We start from the raw sequence: 9,893 nt of genomic DNA, 5'->3' as shown, positions 1-9,893 counted from the left end.
TCTAGTCTGATGGGGAAAGGGTGTGCTATATCATAGTTCTGCACCCCTATTGTACCATTATCTATCTGATTCTTTTTCTTATTGTCTGAGAATGTGCTTGCATCATTGGTCTTTCTACGAACTACCAATGTATCTGCACTCTCATTCCCATCGCTTCTTCCCCTCAGGCCAGTGTTGCAATCGCTAGTAGTAATATTAGTATTGTCTATAGGGGTTATATCATTCATCATTCCTTCATTAACAATGCAACCATTCCTGATATTATCAGGATTGGTCTTCTTAGCTTGCACATCTGTCGACATGTTAGCCGTACTAATGCCATTCATATATCCAGTACTAACGTTCCCCTTATCCACCACAAAATCACTTTTACCACTTGTTATAGAGGTATTCCTTATAGCTTCTATGTTAGTAACAGTTTTATCTACATTAATAACAGTTTTGTCCATAGCAGATTGCTTTACAAAATTTCCTTGATTCCCTCCTTCATATCTCGGCCAGGTGAAGATATTCCCTTTATGGAAATCATTGATGTCTCTTCTTAATTTGGATTCCTTTTGGTCTAAAAGGCATTTCTCATACTGAGAAACGCTATCTAACAGTCTGTTAAAATGTTCATCTAGAAACTGCTCAGGATAGCGTTCATAAAGATCGCATTGTTGCTTAATAACTTCTTGTTTAAGTACTTCTTCAAGTGGTTTAAAAAACTCATTGAGTAACTCCATGTAGCTCAGGCTTACCTGTATAGGTTCATAGGTTCATAGGTTCATACTAGGCTATCTGCCCGAGGGCATTTACAAGCCTAGCCCATCGTTTTGTGGCTTAGGCCACCCCTTTAGTATGGGGAACTATACCCATTATTTTTCTGTGCCTCTGTCGAGCAGTGACACTGAGGTAATCCCTGGGGTATATCTGCGATCTCCCATCCATTGGTCAAGATTTCTCTTGAACAAGGCCAGCGAGGTGCTCTGCCTCACATGTACCGGGATTTTGTTCCACAGCATAGGGAGTCTTTGGGTGATGAATCTATCCCTCCAGCACGTCCTATTAATAGCTGTGTCAAGGTTTAAGTCTCCGCCTTGTGGCTCTGATGGATCTAGATTTTTGAGGTGAAGCATATTCATCAAATCTGGGTTTGACATGGCCTTGTATGTTAGGCAAAGGTCACCTCTGAGCAGTGAAGCGACTGAATAGAGCTGGAGTTCTTTCAGTCGGGCAGCATAGGACAGATTTTTGAGACCCTTTATCCTTTTGGTGAGGAACTTTGTGGCCTCTCCAGCTGCTGCAAGTGTCGGGTCAGATACATTCCGAATGGGGCATTGTACTCAATCATTGGTCTGATGAGTGATGAGTAAAGGGAGACTATGACCTCCCTTGATCTAGATGAGAATCCCTTCATGATAAGGTGGGCAATGTAGAAGGTCTTCCTAACTACTTTAGCTACATGGGTGTCGAATGACAGACTACTATCAACCTGGGTCCCCAGGTCCCTGATAACTTCTTCTGTGCTCAGTGGATTGCCACCTATTTGGTAGCTAGGGGTAACCTTGTTTTTCCCGAAGGGTATGACTATGCATTTTTGGCATTTAACTTTAGGCCGTGGCTCTGGCACCAGTTATCCGCTTCTGTGAGACCCTTCTGAAGGATATCTGTGTCAGATGTGTTTTCTACTATGGCCCAGTTTGCAGTCATCTGCAAACTTTGTCAGCCATAACCCTCCTGTGTTTGCTTGTACTCGGAAAAGTAGATGCCAAACAAGAGTGGGCCCAGGACTGAGCCCTGTGGGACACCACTTGTGACAGGCTTTGAGTCTGACATGGCGCCAGCAGCTCTGACCCTGTGGGTTCTGTCACTCAGCCAGTTTGCAACCCATCTTGTGATGTATGGGTTGACATTTAAGCTGATGAGTTTTTCAATGATACCCGAATGGGGTATTGTATCGAAGGCCTTAGCCAGATCGAGGTAGGCTGTATGGACTGCCTTTCCTCATCAATGGCTTTGGTGACTGTTTCAAAAAGTCAACCAAGTTTAAAAGGCATGATCTGCCTTTGACAAAGCCAAACTGGGTTGGATCCAAAGTCTGCAAATTCCCTATGTCTTTATTTATGAGGTCCATTATGATCCTCTCCATGGCTTTGCAGATAAGGCTTGTCAAGCTAATGGGCGGTAATTTCCAGGGTCGGTGGAGGCACCGCCTTTGTGAAGTGGTACCACAGTTGCAGTGCCACCCCTGGGTAATATCCAGAGGTAAGACTTTGATTAAACAGCTGTCCTAGCTGTGGGTTTAATTCCTCATTGAGTTCATGGAGCACACAGCCGGGGACACCATCAGGTCCCATGGATGCTGTGTTTTTGCTTTGGAGAGAGCAGTTCTCACTTGGGCGCTGGAGATGTTTGGGGGCTGCAATCGTTTGGTATAGATATCTCTCCTTTGGGGAGGGGAGAAGTTTGCACTGAACCTGTCAGCCAGTATGTTGGCAATGTCTGTAGGATCAGTAATCTTCACATCATTTTGAACTAGCTCTGAGCATATCTGGGAGTTTCCTCCCAGGTTTCTAACATAGCTAAAGAAGGCCTTATGATTGTCTTCGAGTCTTTAGCTATTTTTCTCTCGAAATTTGCTTTGGATGATTTTATGAGAGCTCTTAGTTTTTACTTATAGTGATCAAGGGTGTCTTACCTTTTAAGGATTTTGCTCTATCTTGTAGTAGCTTCCTCCTTTTGTTGTAGAGTTTGTTTATGGCTGGGGTCCACCAGACTGGATGCTTGCCTTTGGTACAAAGAGTCTTTGTTTTGCTTGGGATTGCCTTATCCATGCAGTCCTGCAGGTGCTGGTAGAAGGCATTTGTAAGTGATTCAGCGGCTTGAGTACTGTTTTCCGCCGCTCGGGGCCTTAAAGGAGACCACACTAGTCTTTAGAAGTGTGAAGTCGGCTTTTGAGAAGTTCTTTACTGTGGTCTTTTTGTTTCAGGTGGGGTGGGATGAGGACCTCCAGCGAGATTAGTTTGTGGTCTGATCTCACCAGTGAGGGGTACACCTCCGGTGTTGAACATTGTGCTCCCATGTTCGTGATGATGAGATCAAGTATGTTATCTCCTCTTGTGGGGATGGTGACTAGTTGTTCCATGGCATTTGAGTTTATGAATTCCAGGAACTTTTGGGCTAGGGTGTTTGGGCTTGAGTAGTGTTCCCAGTCTATATTAGGGTAATTGAAGTCACCTAGTATGATGGTGTTTGGTGATACATTTATCCCTCTAGTGTTTTCAGGAAGGCCATGTGAGGTTCCTGAGTTTGTGAGGGTGGCCTGTAACATGCTACAATTTGCAGAGCAGTCTTGCCTATGGTTAATTGCACCTGGATGGTCTCCGATGCATCGTGCGTTGCCACCAGTCTTGAGGTGTGGGTGTCCTTGATGAATATGGATACCCCCTCCTTTCTTGGTATTGTCCAGATTTTGGGGCGGAACGCATGATATGAGGTAAAACCTGATAGCGCCTGGGTGCTCTCAGGAGCCTTGAACCAGGTTTCTGTCACAGCACAGACATCGATGTTCTCCATACTGAGAAGGGCCTCGAGTGCGTGCATTTTGAGATTTAGACTTCTGGCATTGAGCAGCATTACCCTTAGTTTTTTCCTTTTTTGTGTTCTAGGGTGGTAGGTTTAGAATTTGAGCCTTGCCTAAAAAGGCACTATGGGGGTGGCAAGAGCCTTTGCCAATATCCGGAATCCCAGGGTGACAGGTGCAAGCCGTCCCTTGCGGCAGCGTGGCTTGTCCAGCATGTCATCCCAGGCAGACAGACACTGGATCCCCTTTGAATGACACCAGTGTTTAAGCCAATTGTTAAAGCTGATCATCTTATCTCTGTATTGTGGCATCATTCTTGGTGAAGGTAGGATACTGCTCAAGGTCAGGGTCATACCTGTCTGGGCTACATAATCAGAGAGCTCCTCAATGTCTCTTTTCATGTAGTCCAAGGAGGTACGTCTCAGGTCGTTTACACCAGCGTGGACAATGACTGAATCATATTTGTACCTGCTGTTGAGAGACCTGAGTGCTTGCGTTATGTGGCGGATTCTAGCGCCCGACAGGCAGCTTACTGTGACCTTCTCCTTACTCAGTCTGGTGAGCGGACGCCAGTGTGTCTGACTATGGAGTTACCAATGACTAGTGTGTCTGGCATTGTGTTTGGCCTTAAGGGCTGTGACTGTTTGACACTCTGACTGTGAGGTCTATGTGTTGCAGGTGTTGTGTTCTGAGGTGGTGGTTGTTTGGGTGTCTGCTTTGGTGGCCTCTGCTGTTTTGGTAGATTTTTGATCAGAGCCTCCGAGTATGTCTTTGTGTGTTTATGTGTATGATTTGAGGTTGTAATGGTAATATGTGAGACTGGGTCTATAGTGTGTGTGGTAACCTTCTCCTCCTGACTGGTCTTGCCAGTCCTATGTTGAGAGAGCTCAGCCTCCAGTTTGGCCGTGTAGTTGCATCTCTCGCATGTATTTGTGTTTTGTGGGAGGAGGAGAGGGTTGTCTGTGTACATGAGGCAATTGTAACATTGCCTCAATATTCCCAGGTTCACCAGCTGAGCAGGAGAGGACACTAGCAACTGATCCTCGACATGCTAGAAGGAATAGACAAAAACTTTAAAAAGATTCCGGGGACGTGGGTGACCGAGAAATGGGGGTTGCCTTTTGGGGTACTATCTATGACAAGAGTGCCGTATCAAGGTAATAAGTACTGTAGGAGCAAGTGCTACGTTTAACAGATAGAGAATAGTCTACTTGGAGTCAAGTAGAGATGATCTCTTTAATTATAGGATACGCTGATTAGATCAGTAGTATAGTTCGAGGAAGGTAGTTTTAAGGGAAAATTTGAAGAGTGGACTTTAGGTAGCCCGAATAGTTTAAACCTGCTTAACCGGCGCTGCCCTAGTGTGCAACAGTAGCAACTCCGCTAAATCGGCTAAATCGGCTAAAGCGTGCTTTATAGCAGGGGCTGGAAAAGACAGGAAATGACCCAAATTGGCCAACAAACCACAAGTCACTGCCCTAAACCACTCCTCCGAGGACAAATGAAGGAGTTATGGAAATGACCCCTAGTGGCCAATAAAACTACAGTTTCAAGTCAGTAACCACCTCTCCGGGGCAGGGAAGCTGCTCAATGTTAGTCACTCCCACTGATAAACACAGAGACCCTCCTTCAGCCCAAGCAAAAATGGCCTCACAGAAACTTTCAAACAGTTCAGGAACAGCAAGCCTGTAACTGAACTTTTTAACTCTCAGAAAAGTGGGAAAAAGCAAGATTTTTTTTTGTTTTTGTTTTTACAGAGATAGCAGAGGTTCACAAGTAATATCAAGTTATAACAGTGCAGTAAATGACCCCACACAAGAGTGCTAGGTCAAGGACAGAAAATATGCAAGTTTTAAGAAAAACGATTTAAAATTAAGTGCAAACAGGAAATTCAGCAAACAGCTTTTGGTTGTGCTCTAAATACAGCTACTAATACAGAAATCAAGTTTAACAAGCCAGAAAATGCTCAAGCTAGGCAGCTATGCAGAAAAACTTAGCAAATAAACAGAGAAAAATACTTAAAATCTCAAAAGTGGCTCCCTTCTTCTCTCAGCGTTTTTTCCTCTTGGAGGGTGCTTCACCAACAGCCAACAAGCCTGAAAAGACGCTCAAACCACGAGGCAACTAGGTTTTAAGAGAGGAAGATGAAGGAGTTATGGAAATGACCCCTAGTGGCCAATAAAACTACAGTTTCAAGTCAGTAACCACCTCTCCGGGGCAGGGAAGCTGCTCAATGTTAGTCACTCCCACTGATAAACACAGAGACCCTCCTTCAGCCCAAGCAAAAATGGCCTCACAGAAACTTTCAAACAGTTCAGGAACAGCAAGCCTGTAACTGAACTTTTTTAACTCTCAGAAAATTGGGAAAAAAGCAAGATTTTTTTTTTTTTGTTTTTACAGAGATAGCAGAGGTTCACAAGTAATATCAAGTTATAACAGTGCAGTAAATGACCCCACACAAGAGTGCTAGGTCAAGGACAGAAAATATGCAAGTTTTAAGAAAAAAACGATTTAAAATTAAGTGCAAACAGGAAATTCAGCAAACAGCTTTTGGTTGTGCTCTAAATACAGCTACTAATACAGAAATCAAGTTTAACAAGCCAGAAAATGCTCAAGCTAGGCAGCTATGCAGAAAAACTTAGCAAATAAACAGAGAAAAATACTTAAAATCTCAAAAGTGGCTCCCTTCTTCTCTCAGCGTTTTTCCTCTTGGAGGGTGCTTCACCAACAGCCAACAAGCCTGAAAAGACGCTCAAACCACGAGGCAACTAGGTTTTAAGAGAGGAAGATGAAGGAGTTATGGAAATGACCCCTAGTGGCCAATAAAACTACAGTTTCAAGTCAGTAACCACCTCTCCGGGGCAGGGAAGCTGCTCAATGTTAGTCACTCCCACTGATAAACACAGAGACCCTCCTTCAGCCCAAGCAAAATGGCCTCACAGAAACTTTCAAACAGTTCAGGAACAGCAAGCCTGTAACTGAACTTTTTAACTCTCAGAAAAGTGGGAAAAAGCAAGATTTTTTTTGTTTTTGTTTTTACAGAGATAGCAGAGGTTCACAAGTAATATCAAGTTATAACAGTGCAGTAAATGACCCCACACAAGAGTGCTAGGTCAAGGACAGAAAATATGCAAGTTTTAAGAAAAACGATTTAAAATTAAGTGCAAACAGGAAATTCAGCAAACAGCTTTTGGTTGTGCTCTAAATACAGCTACTAATACAGAAATCAAGTTTAACAAGCCAGAAAATGCTCAAGCTAGGCAGCTATGCAGAAAAACTTAGCAAATAAACAGAGAAAAAATACTTAAAATCTCAAAAGTGGCTCCCTTCTTCTCTCAGCGTTTTTTCCTCTTGGAGGGTGCTTCACCAACAGCCAACAAGCCTGAAAAGACGCTCAAACCACGAGGCAACTAGGTTTTAAGAGAGGAAGATGAAGGAGTTATGGAAATGACCCCTAGTGGCCAATAAAACTACAGTTTCAAGACAGTAACCACCTCTCCGGGGGGCAGGGAAGCTGCTCAATGTTAGTCACTCCCACTGATAAACACAGAGACCCTCCTTCAGCCCAAGCAAAAATGGCCTCACAGAAACTTTCAAACAGTTCAGGAACAGCAAGCCTGTAACTGAACTTTTTTAACTCTCAGAAAAGTGGGAAAAAAGCAAGATTTTTTTTTGTTTTTGTTTTTTACAGAGATAGCAGAGGTTCACAAGTAATATCAAGTTATAACAGTGCAGTAAATGACCCCACACAAGAGTGCTAGGTCAAGGACAGAAAATATGCAAGTTTTAAGAAAAAACGATTTAAAATTAAGTGCAAACAGGAAATTCAGCAAACAGCTTTTGGTTGTGCTCTAAATACAGCTACTAATACAGAAATCAAGTTTAACAAGCCAGAAAATGCTCAAGCTAGGCAGCTATGCAGAAAAACTTAGCAAATAAACAGAGAAAAATACTTAAAATCTCAAAAGTGGCTCCCTTCTTCTCTCAGCGTTTTTCCTCTTGGAGGGTGCTTCACCAACAGCCAACAAGCCTGAAAAGACGCTCAAACCACGAGGCAACTAGGTTTTAAGAGAGGAAGATGAAGGAGTTATGGAAATGACCCCTAGTGGCCAATAAAACTACAGTTTCAAGTCAGTAACCACCTCTCCGGGGCAGGGAAGCTGCTCAATGTTAGTCACTCCCACTGATAAACACAGAGACCCTCCTTCAGCCCAAGCAAAAATGGCCTCACAGAAACTTTCAAACAGTTCAGGAACAGCAAGCCTGTAACTGAACTTTTTAACTCTCAGAAAAGTGGGAAAAAGCAAGATTTTTTTTTGTTTTTGTTTTTACAGAGATAGCAGAGGTTCACAAGTAATATCAAGTTATAACAGTGCAGTAAATGACCCCACACAAGAGTGCTAGGTCAAGGACAGAAAATATGCAAGTTTTAAGAAAAACGATTTAAAATTAAGTGCAAACAGGAAATTCAGCAAACAGCTTTTGGTTGTGCTCTAAATACAGCTACTAATACAGAAATCAAGTTTAACAAGCCAGAAAATGCTCAAGCTAGGCAGCTATGCAGAAAAACTTAGCAAATAAACAGAGAAAAATACTTAAAATCTCAAAAGTGGCTCCTTCTTCTCTCAGCGTTTTTCCTCTTGGAGGGTGCTTCACCAACAGCCAACAAGCCTGAAAAGACGCTCAAACCACGAGGCAACTAGGTTTTAAGAGAGGAAGATGAAGGAGTTATGGAAATGACCCCTAGTGGCCAATAAAACTACAGTTTCAAGTCAGTAACCACCTCTCCGGGGCAGGGAAGCTGCTCAATGTTAGTCACTCCCACTGATAAACACAGAGACCCTCCTTCAGCCCAAGCAAAATGGCCTCACAGAAACTTTCAAACAGTTCAGGAACAGCAAGCCTGTAACTGAACTTTTTAACTCTCAGAAAAGTGGGAAAAAGCAAGATTTTTTTTTTTGTTTTGTTTTTACAGAGATAGCAGAGGTTCACAAGTAATATCAAGTTATAACAGTGCAGTAAATGACCCCACACAAGAGTGCTAGGTCAAGGACAGAAAATATGCAAGTTTTAAGAAAAAACGATTTAAAATTAAGTGCAAACAGGAAATTCAGCAAACAGCTTTTGGTTGTGCTCTAAATACAGCTACTAATACAGAAATCAAGTTTAACAAGCCAGAAAATGCTCAAGCTAGGCAGCTATGCAGAAAAACTTAGCAAATAAACAGAGAAAAAATACTTAAAATCTCAAAAGTGGCTCCCTTCTTCTCTCAGCGTTTTTTCCTCTTGGAGGGTGCTTCACCAACAGCCAACAAGCCTGAAAAGACCTCAATTTATTACGTTTTAAGCTTAGCCAATTATCCCTTGTGAGACTCAAACCCTGCACCTTGTGTTTGTAAGGCACATACCTTCACCATTAGGCCACCCTCCCAACCCTAAAATGCAACCCATTCCCACACCGGGAGTCGAACCCAGGCCGCCTGGGTGAAAACCAGGAATCATAACCGCTAGCCCATATGGGAAAACCCAAAATAAATTCCCACTGTCAGTCTTGAACCCAGGACCTTGGCAACATTAGTCTGTATGATCTACCACTAAGCCATGACTGCTATATATTCAGCCTTTGCCACTTGTAGAGTAACTCTGGATATACCGTGCCGGTCGTCGGCATTTTCAGGACCCTTAGCCCTCTAGGTATCACCTTGCGTTGCAAACAGACATCAAAGTGCTGTCTTTGAGTCTGCATGCGTTTAAGCTTGTATAAATCTCCTTCCAATCGTTCTAAACCAGCTCTCATTCCTTCGCGGTCAAACTGCTCCACATTACCACCATCCAAATCCTCGAACTCGACTTCGTATAATGTTAATGGGTTATATGGTGCGGAAACAATTTCCGTGAACTTCTCCATACTAGGACGCACCGACTCAGTCGTCATCTCGACTCGTCTCATCGTGTACGGGAGCTCAATGGCATCAACCTCTTCTATGGCAGTAACGTCAGTCAATGTCCCCGTCCGTGCACCGGCAATAATGAAGAAAAAAGTATGAATAATCCAATAAGTGCTCCGACGGAGTAAATGCTACTCTGCGATAAAACAAGCCAGTCAATAATGTAAGAAAAAGCAGAAGTAGCAAACAGATGACCAACTGCAACCAAACCAGCATATATATCAACTCTTTCAGTATTCTTCAAAAACAAAGTCCAAGTTGAAATAATATAAACTATTTATTGAGACAGGTTAGCGCTTTCAACGGAATGTCTTCTTCAGACCTAAGTATAATATATCAAACAACAATCCTTATATAGCGCTACAAGGCGGGAAAATCATT

At 43.0% G+C, this 9,893-nt stretch overlaps 1 non-coding gene across 1 annotated transcript; it reads right to left on the bottom strand.

Moving 5' to 3' along the window:
- Nucleotides 1–9,014: 9,014 nt before the first annotated feature.
- TRNAE-UUC lies at nucleotides 9,015–9,086 on the bottom strand. The gene has a single exon. It is a non-coding gene; the product is annotated as a tRNA-Glu (tRNA).
- Between the last annotated feature and the right edge of the window lie 807 nt (nucleotides 9,087–9,893).

This window comes from Protopterus annectens, chromosome 13.part0 (genome assembly GCF_019279795.1).
Source record: "Protopterus annectens isolate FY-2018-M chromosome 13.part0, PAN1.0, whole genome shotgun sequence".
NCBI lineage: Eukaryota > Metazoa > Chordata > Ceratodontiformes > Protopteridae > Protopterus > Protopterus annectens.
Note: the sequence above shows the minus strand (reverse complement) of the source record. Positions and strands in the feature narration are given on the sequence as shown.